This window comes from Dendropsophus ebraccatus, chromosome 11, assembly GCF_027789765.1.
Source record: "Dendropsophus ebraccatus isolate aDenEbr1 chromosome 11, aDenEbr1.pat, whole genome shotgun sequence".
NCBI classification, from domain to species: Eukaryota; Metazoa; Chordata; class Amphibia; order Anura; family Hylidae; genus Dendropsophus; species Dendropsophus ebraccatus.
In genome coordinates this window covers 70,050,139-70,060,150 of record NC_091464.1, presented here as the reverse complement: position 1 = coordinate 70,060,150, position 10,012 = coordinate 70,050,139, and the positions used below count along the sequence as shown (strand labels likewise).

The 10,012-nt window shown below is 40.0% G+C and overlaps 1 non-coding gene across 1 annotated transcript; it reads right to left on the bottom strand.

Annotated features, from left to right (window-relative positions):
* Positions 1–798: 798 nt before the first annotated feature.
* Positions 799–986, bottom strand: LOC138768239 (U2 spliceosomal RNA). Its single transcript, XR_011358966.1, has one exon. It is a non-coding gene; the product is annotated as a U2 spliceosomal RNA (small nuclear RNA).
* Positions 987–10,012: the final 9,026 nt, after the last annotated feature.

Here is a 10,012-nt window from a genome sequence, read left to right as displayed (position 1 = left end):
GTACAACATAGACGTAATTACACATAAAGTAGAGACATCAACCATTTATCAGATTGTAAGGTGGTGTATACTACTGTATCTCAGAGGAAAACCACAAGAAAGCAGATATGATGTCAGAGATAATCATAGTCCTTATTCACTAGAAACTCAAAAAATATATGAGAAAATTAGAAAGGCTAGAGAAACAGAATTTTATTAATAAAATCCTCATAAATGGTCGAGTAAAATCAGCCAAATGTAATATATCTACATTAAAAATAAACCTCCTACGATATTCACACTGATCACTGAGCCTGAAGGTTGGTTGAGTAGTGTACACTGGGGTTTTCCCATAATGGATAATAACAACTTAGCGCTTATACACAGGATAAGTGATAAGAGTGATTGGTGGTGGCTCGACCACTGGACCCTCCATTTCCAATATTTTCATGAAGCAATGGTTAATCCTGTAAACTGATAGGGGAATGGATAGTGGACTATGGTGCTTTGGCAGTCCCATAGAGTTTGACTGCAGCTGTTAGATTGACATAGAAACACTCAGGACCTCTGTGATCTGTAGTTGCCAATCATTGATCCCTCACGATCAGATGCTCATCCCCTTTGTGTACAGTATTTCTATATATGCAAAGTGCCCACAATGACAATGACAATAACCTCCAGTGCCCAGTATCTCCATCCCCTACAACATAGAGTATAAAGACTGTCAATCAAATGCAAGAGGAGCTGGGGGAAAAGATGGAAATGACGGACACTTAAGGTGGTCAGCCCTACCCTGTAGGCATTTGTGGCTTATTTGCATATATGCATATTGCTTGAATCAGGTCAATGTCTGGAGAGGACAGAGCAAGATCTTTTTCCATCTCCCTGTTCTAAAAATCTAATATATATAAAAATGTAATATATGGTCCCAAGATAGGGGACACATCAGATATTAAACTAATAAGAACAAATAGTACACTTGATCTTAGCCAAAGCAAAGAAGCGATGACTGGCCCATTTACACTGTATCCAACCATCTGGAAAACTCCCTTTAGCCGTACAACCACCACTATCTAGAACAGGGGTGTCAAACCAGCGTCCCTCCAGCTGTTGCCAAACTACAATTCCCATCATGCCTGGACAGCAAATATAAAGCTTCCACTGCCCAGGCATAATGGGAATTGTAGTTTCGCTAAGCTAAATGGCCGTTGCTTTGACACCTGTGATCTAAAACTATAGAACTATACAGTCACATGCACTTTTATAATAACCCGTGAAATGTACGTCTCTTAAGAAACTCACAGGGGAACAAGCCGTGACATTGAGTAATTGTACACGTGAACACTGTTGCTTTGTATAATTCCTGTCATCTCATTCAGTCCCTTTTCTTTTAGCACAGTCCTCTGTTGTCGTATGATCCTGGAGATATACCCTGGATCCCGCTGTCCTTTTAAGAGTATCCGATACGTACAGCGTCTTTATGTGACTTGATGCTTTATTGGATGCAATTTTTTTTTTTCTCTTGAACTAAGATTTGAAAAGGTCATTTTGGTGAGATTTAAAAATCCAGCTTGAGGGAATTCAGGGCTATCATAGCTTTGTCACTCTTAGGGCATTGATTTTCATATAAATCTGCACAGGTCCATGAACATGCTTTGTGCCTGGATGACTTGGAGCTGGAGTTCATTCATCTTAGCTGAGAATTTAATTTTACCTGGACTCACAGATTGTGCGAGCGATTAGCACTTCATTTATTCCACAGTCCTCACAAGACAAATCATTTCTTAGCCTAATCTTTTATGAGTTGGAAACTATATGGAGTGAAAGATGTGATATTTATAGTAAAGAATGACAAATATATATCCACAAAAGACCCGGGGCTGTTAAGTGTGATCTGAACGGGTGGTGACCCTAAGGTTCAGCTCATATTTCCTTCAGCTTTAGTCCATATTTATTCTACATCTGTATATTAACCTCTTCCTGAATGGAAGGGCTTTACATTTGTCTGACTAATTCCTTACCTTAAAAGTAGAAGGAAATCACAGCTCCAAAAAAACCTGAAAGAGTTAAAATGTCCAAAAATCTTTATTCCAAAAGCATATTAAAAAACAACAACCATGTTAAAAACAGCACGTTTTCCCTTTCCCCGTAATTTCTTACCTCTCTGGCCCCTAGGAAAGCCCTTTTTAAACACTTAGGGATTCAGCTCTTTTTTTTTTCCTGCTTTTTAAATTAGTCTTCCATTATTCTTTTTTTCATATATTGTGCACGCAAAGGTTTACTATATTTTTTTGAAAATGCTAAATTATGTATCTAAATATTAGCTTTGTAAGATACAAAACATATTTAAATATATAGGGGGAAATGGAGACTCTTGAGTAAGTACTTCATTGGATTTTTTGTCACTGATCTCCCTGAGCTCAGTGATTGCTGTGTTTTGTTCGTCTACTTTTGCGCCTTTTAGCCAGAATCCTACTCCACACTGACGAGGTGCAAATACCCCAAAACAGCTGTCTGTGGATGGATGCCTACTACTTCCACCACCACTACTACTATTGCTATTACCTCCACAGCCGCAAATCTCCTGCCTTGTCCATCATGTCCCATACTGTATGACTACTACCCTACACAGCTTCACATCTCCTGTCTTGCCCATCATGTTCCACTACTACTATTACTACAACAACTATAAACATAGAAACATAGAAGATTGTCAGCAGAAGACCACCTGGTCCATCTAGTCTGCCCTCTTAGTATTTCCATTCTTATAGTCTTAGGATAGATATATGTTTATCCCAGGCAGGTTTACATCCAGTTATTGTAGATTTACCAACCACATCTGCTGGACGTTTGTTCTAAACACCTACTACTCTTCCAGTAAAGAACTACTACTTTGACTACTACTACCACTATCACTACTACTACTACTATTACCTTTCCTATTTGCTTGGAGAACAATGACCATTTGTTACCCACACATCTGCTCACATGACTGATTGGCGGATATAGAGTAATATCACTACTGCTTCTCATGTATTGGATTTTATTACAAATGTAATTCTAAGCAATGGTCCAGTAAATGTTATTCACATCGCGCTTAATCGTTCATTGTTTAAATTCTAAAGCGGATTACAGATTAAAAACGCACGCTCCTCGTATGGGCGCTGAATGCATTCATAAATAGCAATTAGACATTTTCTCTCTTTGACAGGTCCACAGAAGAGCAATTCTAATAGAATAATAGTCACTTTGGGAAATACTTAAAATAGAGTTTTATGCAGAAAATTGGGACTAAACTTCAGACTGTACACAAGGACAGTATCCTACATTGCTTCCCATAGTCATAGCCGGAGACATAAGACTCATAATGCAAAATCCTCACAACTGCCATGTGTCATTTATTATCCTGGGGTCTTCTTGTGGAGCAGAGGGCTTGGGAATATTATTGCATCACCTATAGCTATACCTCTGTACAGCACAATGAAAGACAGCAAAAGATAAATGTATTTATTTTTTTCTAGCAGAATATGATCTATGTTTATAGCTATCACAAAAATTACAATATTTACTAATAGCTTTAAAATTAAAGGGGTACTCTGGATACATAAAATAGTTTTCAAATCAACTGGTGTCTGTAAGTTATACAGATTTGTAAACGACTTTATTTAAAAATCTTAACTCCTCCAGTACTTTTCAGCTGCTGTATGTCCTGCAAGAAGTGGTGTATTCTTTTCAGTCTGACACAGTGCTCTCTGCTGCCACCTCTGTCCATGTCAGGAACTGTCCAGAGCAGTAGCAAATCCCTACAGGAAACTTCTCCTGCTTTGGACAGTTCCTTAGCTGCCAGATACGTTTTCCAAGGACTTCCATTTCCATTTTATGATTTGTAAGCTACTGTATCATATATGATTACTTATACTTATTGAATATTTGGCAAACTATTCGATAATATTCGATACGATCAAATACCTTACTATTCGATTGAATATCTATTCGATCGAACAGTATTCGCTCATCACTAGACACCACAACTCTCAGCATGCCACATTATACAGTACACAGTTTTTCACGTTTGTAACAATGTACCTTTAGTCCACGTACAGCCAGTCTCATCTCCTTTATTACACTGCTAATGCGTGAAGTTTTTCCCCCTTGTTTTGCCACCTTAATGCAGTAACATTCATTTATCTGTATTAAATCTCAAGTGCCATTTACTTAATTGCTTTCCTGATAAATCGAAGGCTTTCTTGTTTGTAAATTGCTTTCTACTATTATCTGATAGTCATACTAATAGATTTGTTCAAGCCTTTCTTTCCTGACCTGTGTGATTCTTTATTGAATCAAAAATTTATCTATGAAGTCAGGTGGGGTGTTGTCAGGGCCAGATCAAGCTGGCATCAGACCATGAGCAAAAAAAAATTAGATAGCCTTTCTACAGTAGTAGTATCATAATACATTAATAATTTGAAGGGGTATTCTACCTAAGAGATAAATATTTAAATGCTCCAAAAACCTAGACGATCTTACTAACCGAGTCTCCCTGAGTATTTTAAGCCATCTCTTGTCTTTCTAGCTGCTGTTGTTCCTGACTTACAAGCTGATGATGTAGCAGAACTGATACCCACATGATGTAGCAGAGCTGATACCCACATGATGTAGCAGAGCTGAGGACAGGTGTGAGAGAATGTATCATACTTACCACTAGCAGCGGCAGAAGGAAGCGATGGTCCTCTTTAGGGGCCAGGGGGAGCGGGGAGGAGCAGTTGGGCCAGGATGTCTGGAGGCATGGTGGGGGAGTGTATCATACTCGCCAGCAGCTGCAGGGAAAAGTGCTCTCATTTGTTCCAGGTCTTTCCTCTGGTCGAGTCTCCTGTAAGTGAAGCAGCAGATGGTTCTCATGAGATGCAGCTGAACAGAGTCCCAGCAGAGGTTACGTGATCACTGTGACATGTCCTGTGGGCTGGCTTAACACATAATTGGTTGGCTAACCCCTCCCATGTGATTACTGTGACAGCCTCTCCAATGGGAGGGCAGGGGGGTGTTGAAGAGTGAGATGGAGTGGACCTGTATAGAAGAAGATTTCTTCATTTGAGAGGGAGAATCGGCACAGCAATCCAAGAAACAGTGCAAAAAATAAATTAGAAGTATATTATAGATTGCAGGTAAGTATACTTCTACATTTTGATAAAAATAAAACTTTTGAGGGAACTTTTCCTTTAAAGGGGCTTAGAATAACATGGCTGCTTTCTTCCAGAAACAACACCACTCTTATCCTCAGTTTGGGTATGAGTTTTGCAGCTTAGTTTCATTAAAGAGTATGGAGCTGAACTCACAACCTCAGGACAGGGGTGGTGCTGTTTTTGCAAGGAAGTAACTGTACTTTTTATAATCCTAGATAGTCCCTTTAAAGAAGGACTCCTATGGTGCAGGGTTATTTCCATGTTCCAACGTGACCCCGGCGTGACCTCTTCTCTGACTGTCAAGAGTCTACACAAGCCAGAGGTCGTCTTCTTATATGCATCTCTATGAGAACACTCTTATAGAACTGCATAGAAGACATTCACTTCCAGCTTCTTTAAAAGCTTTATAGACTCAGGGTATTCCAAAGGAGAGGTCCCATAGATTCCAGCAGGACCTGATGAGCACCAGAACATAGAAATAACGCAGCAATCAGCCCAGGTAAGTATGGATCTAAGCTTGCTGCTAAAGTCGGAATATTTCAAATGTCAGGTTATATTGTATAAGGATTTAACAAAGAAAGAAGAACACTGGCCTTTAATTTTACCTGTATGCCTATACTGTAGGTATACAAACTTATGCGAATTTCTTAGTTCTGATTGAAGACATAATTTGAATATAGTAATCCAGAGACCCGGGGATTTATTCTTTGCAGTTAATTCTTGAAAGCTTCTTTAGGTGTATTTGTACCTGCAAATGTAACAGAAAAAAATACATTGGACTCAAGTTATTTTATTTCCCTGTCTACGGAAATGGTTTCTCAAGGAAATGTGTCAAAATTGTGAAAGAATACCCCTGGATAGCAGTATAGTACCTGCACATTGTGAGGCTGAGGTCCTCGTGGGCTTCTGTCAATCTAGACAAGCATAGCCGCTGCTGAAAGTAAAATAGAGGTATACACGTCATAAGAGTATAATCCTACTGTTTGATAGACACAAAACTAAACAGAAGGATCAGTCTTCCCTACCTTAGACTCTAATCAATACTGTAATATAAAGATGTGATATACATACAGTATACCCAACCTTCATCCTTCCAGCTGTCCAGGCATGATGGATATTGTAGTTTTGAAATAACTGGAGGCTTTAAGGTTCATCATCGTTGTTCTACAGCATGCTCCCTCTGTAACTCTACATGGTACACTATTTATTTAAAAAGTATTACAGGACCAAAACTTTTTACATGGTCACTTCCGTCAGCTTCCATTGCAACCCCTTCCAGTCTCCCTCTTTCTAAGATGAAGAGTTGGAACAGGACATGTCCATTCAGCCAATCACTGGCTGCACCTGTGCCAGCTTACCGACTCAGCAGCGGAGGACTGGAAAAAGCTGCAATGGGAGCTGCATGGATTGGTGTAGCTTTTGTATGCATTTCAGCCTTGCTTATTTCACCTCTTTGCAATTGAATTGGCCCAAAGTTAAGTTGGTGAAACATATAACTTAGTTGAGTTCTTTCTCTCTTGTGTCTATGGATAAGTTATACATATTAGGCACCCTGCGCAAAAATATATATGTCTCCCTAGAGCAACCTATTGGAACTAGTTTCCCTGTAGGCTATTTCACTTATAAAAGAGGATAGTCATATTTTTTGGCTTCTTTATGGGTTAGACCAAGGATAGGGAGCGTTTGGCCTTTGAGCTGTTGTAAAAATACAATTCCTATCACTCCTGGACAGCCAAAGCTTTAGGCAAAATGGTAATTGTAGTTTTGCAATAGCTCAAGGGCTAAAGTTTTCCCATCCCTGGGATAGATATAAACTTACATGTTAGCTTCTTCTAATAGGTGAAACTAGAGAGACAATTCTCTTCATTCTGAAGACAAGCTAGTTTGCATATCTCAATTTCCCATCAAACCAGTTTTTATATGTTTCTGCCCATGGTCAGACTAACACATCATTCTATTCTTGTTAGTATCTATTCAGTCCCCTTCCCCAAGTTCTGAGCTGCTGCTTTCTGCTGAAGACACAAAAAACAGTGAGAGCTTTTCTCTCCATCTGCCCCTCTCTTCCAAGACGGCTGATGTAAACAAGTCCCTTGCCAGCTGTATCTTTATAACTTTGTAACTTTATAGCAACTTTGTATTGCTGGGAGGAGCAATCAGCAGTGAGTTCATCAGAAACTTGACCTGAGATTAACACTCCCAGCATTATAAAGAAGCTCACACAGTTTTTTTTGTGTCTTTAGTAGAAAGCAGCAGCTCAGAACTGGGAGAAGAAGACTGAATAAATAATAACAACAAGTATGGAAGGAATTGTTATTCTCACCCTGGGCAGCAACATTTAAAAAGTTATGTTTGAGCAAAATACCCCTTTAACATTCTGTATACCAGCTGGAGGTCTCCACAAGGAGAAGCATCATCCCCTCACACCCTTTGAATTACTTATAACAATGTATACTAGAATAAGTTGGAGAAAAAATTGTGAGAAGAAGAAGCTGAGAGATCCAAGTAATTTGCAGGTAATAGCAGTTTACAAAAAAATGTATTGACCCCCCGGCTAGGCGCCGACACATATACTCATGGCAGGTGTTCAGTGTCCCGCAGCGCGGCATTGTTCTGGTCCCCCGGCCCCGTTTAAATCCGCCGCGCGCTCACATCATCGGCTGCTGTGACCCCACCTCTGTCTCCTGTGATTGAACTCCGGAAGTCATACTTTACAATGCATTTTCTATGGGAGAGCGTGACTTCCAGCGTTCAATCACAGGAGACAGAAGAGGTGTCACAACAGCCGATGACGTGAGCACGCGCTGGATTTGAACGGTGTTGGGGGACCGGAACAAAGCCGCACCATGGGACAACGATCACCTGCCGTGAGTATATGTGCCAGCGCCTAGCCCTAGCGGGGGAAACAAAGTTTTTTTGTAAACTGCTTCTTTTAGGTTTCCGCCTATGAGTTTACCATTTATTGCTGCCATAAATAATTATTATGCGCACATTTGTTAGCGAACATAAACTTGGTACATGGCCAGCGGCTAGTTCCATTGCAGTCCTTGCTTTTCTTGCGATAAAATAAGGATATTGTTAAGGGTCTATAATTCAGAACTTCTAAGGGAATCTGCTAGGGTATAAATACTTTATTAAACTGAAACCTCTTTTGTCCCTTTTACAGTTCCTGTCTGCAAAGAGCTGATAAAACTTTACTTATCTAAAGAAGAAAAAAAAAGCCCTAACATTTTGTCAAAGTGACAAAGCTGAAGTGTATGAATGTGACGCCTTCTCATGGATTACTAAAAGCAAATGTAAAAAAAAAAGAAAGTTTTTGTGTGTGATTTATCAGACAAATTACAAAGCTTGTGACAATTATATACAGTATTGAAATTCTATATACCACGACGTCAAAGAGCAAAAATGACATCAAAAGACAACAAAGAACTTAATAAGAGTCTGATTGACAGAAGTATAAGAGGCACTAGTGTACAAAGTAAACTAAAAGCTTAGATTGCTCACCAATTCTCCTATCATACTAGCGCCATACAAGGGGTCAACTACAGAGAAGAAAACATCAGAAGCCTACACAAACTCCATAAAACAGATATAAAATGTACGAATATACATACAGAAATATAAATACCAAAAAGTTTTATCAGAGAGAAGTCAACTCATAGTCTAAAGCAGGGGTAGGGAACCTTGGGTCTCCAGCTGCTAAAAAAAACTACAATTCCCATCATGCTTGGACAGCCATTGGCCAGAGGAAGCGCGTCAGTGTGAAACAGCCGTAGCCTAGTGGAGCGTCCCTGTTGCTCTTCATCTAATACAGCATGTTACCGGTGTCGTGTGATGCACAAATAAAATAACCACAAAAGTCATTGGTGAGTGCCGTTCATTTCTTTTTCTTCCTGCACTAATGTGAATTGAAGCCTACTGAATTGGAACAGAGCACCACTAATTGGTTAACTGATATATCCATTTGCAGTTGCAGTGAATCTAGCTTATTGCTCACTTTACCCTATAGTAGCGGTAGTGCCGGGATCCTATTCACTTTGCAATAGAATAGAAATATGTTACTCGGGCACACAAGGCAGGAAGGAGTCCTTTTAAGTATGTGATGTAGAGCTTAGGTCGAAGAAGAGATGCAAAATGCACTGGCCCTTTAACTCTAAAAGAACCAGCATGCACTAGACCCAGAAATGGAGAAGCAGTGAGGGAACGGCCATCACTGCTGAGAGAACCGAGATGCTGAGTGGTGTGTGGAGAAAGGTGAGTATACGTTGTGGAGGTTGGGGACTGTGACTGCTCCACTGAGTAAAAAATATGCAATATAATTGTACTTGAGGGTAGCTTCACACACACCGTATCGCAACAGATTTTATGCTGCAGATCCGCAACAGATTTGATCTAAATAACTGAACAAAGCATCAAATCTGCACCTTTAAATATGCTGCGGATCTGTTGCGAATCCTGTACTGTACATGTGAATACACCTTAAGAAGTAAAAGAGCTTGCTCCCTGTTGCTCAGTTGCGGATTATAATAGGTCCTTTTCAGGCGGTAGCCCGGGGCCCTGAGTTCCTGGGGGGCCCATGGCCACCCAAATAGACTTATACTTTCAGTGGAGTATTGTCCCTGGCTACAATTTTGCCATGATTAGCAAAAAATTTATGCTTTTTACCACGATTTTGCAAAAATCAGGGCAGAAAAACATCTATTCAGTACTAGGAACACCACGCTAGTGCTACCATATGTACAGTAGGGTGGGGGGGGCACAGGATTGGTGAACAGCCCGAGACCTATGGTAAAGTTAATCCGCCCCGGCTGTTGCTACATACTAACATTTTTTTCAATAGGAAGGTGGTCATGTAG